This window comes from Eptesicus fuscus, chromosome 2 (genome assembly GCF_027574615.1).
Source record: "Eptesicus fuscus isolate TK198812 chromosome 2, DD_ASM_mEF_20220401, whole genome shotgun sequence".
NCBI classification, from domain to species: Eukaryota; Metazoa; Chordata; class Mammalia; order Chiroptera; family Vespertilionidae; genus Eptesicus; species Eptesicus fuscus.
In genome coordinates, this window is record NC_072474.1 from 4,344,092 (window position 1) to 4,345,349 (window position 1,258).

Consider the following 1,258-nt stretch of genomic DNA (forward strand, 5'->3'; position numbering starts at 1 on the left):
CTATGTGGGATGGTTGATCTTGAGCTTTCAGGGAGCAAGCTGGCTTCAGACTTCTCCAAGTCCACATTTCTTTGCCTCCAATTCTTAGGTGGCCAAAGACAGGGAACCACAGACACGCTTTTGTAGGAGGGTTAAAGGATAAATTTTTAATTTCTTGGCCCAAGGTCTGTGACCTTTCATTCAGGCTCCAGCCCTTCTTCCCAACCTCCTGTCCTGGGCTCAGAACTTCGCATGGTCTCCTCCCACCTCTGTATTCTTTTGCTCCTGCTCTTCCTTCCACCTTTCTCCTTTCTCTACTGACCAATTCCTATATATACTCCAAGACCCTGCTCGAATATCAGTATCCTTGTGAAGTCTTCCCTGAGTCTGGCAGTAAGAGTTTCTCATTCCATCCTGTCTTCTTACATGGCTCTCTCTCTCTCTCTCTCTCTCTCTCTCTCTCTCTCTCTCTCTCTCAGGCTTTGAGCATCTTGGGGCAGGACCTAGATTTTTTATTTTGTTTTGTTTTGTTTGTTAATCCTCACCAGAGGATATTTTTTCCCATTGCTTTTCAGAGAGAGGGTGGAAGGGTGGGAAAGAGGAAGGGGAAGAAAGAGAGAGAAACATCCATGTGAGAGACATATCAATTGGTTGCTTCCCCCACGTGCCCCAACCAAGGGGTGGGGAGTGAACCCACAACCCTTGACTGGGAATCACACCCAAGACCTTTCTGTGCTCTGGCCAGCACTTTAACTGATGAGGAAAATAAGACATTTTTTTGGGGGGAGACCAACAGCCTGACTCTGTACCTAGTTAATTAGTATCCCTAATGCATATTCCTGTTAGCCTATAGTCTAGTCACTGCCCCTTCCTTAATTATCTGGTCTTGCAAGACCTGTTTACCTAAGCACTCCCATTTTAGAGAGGCCACAAACCATGAACAATACACAACCCCCAGAGGGGGTTATCAGTGCTGGCACCAGGCCAGGCCTTTAGGTGTGGTCTCAGGTCCCCCATCCCAACACAGGGGCTTTTTGCAAAGCCCTCGAAAGGTCTGGAAGTCTGATCTTTATTTGGGGGACAAAGAAACCAAAGGGTATAAAGAGAAAGCTTCCTCCATATTGGTTTGCTCAGGATTTTGAAACAGGCTCCCTGAGTCACGGTACTAGTACATTTGAAAATAAATGGGTTTTTCCTGTATCTCCAAGTACTCCTGTGTATGTATTTTCTGGTCGCTTGGTAAATTCTATAACATAACCACATAACCACTGAGCAACAC

General features: G+C 46.0%; 1 non-coding gene across 1 annotated transcript; it reads right to left on the bottom strand.

Annotated features, from left to right (window-relative positions):
• On the bottom strand, positions 1–131 carry LOC114235102 (small nucleolar RNA SNORA38). The gene has a single exon (XR_003621285.1). It is a non-coding gene; the product is annotated as a small nucleolar RNA SNORA38 (small nucleolar RNA).
• Between the last annotated feature and the right edge of the window lie 1,127 nt (positions 132–1,258).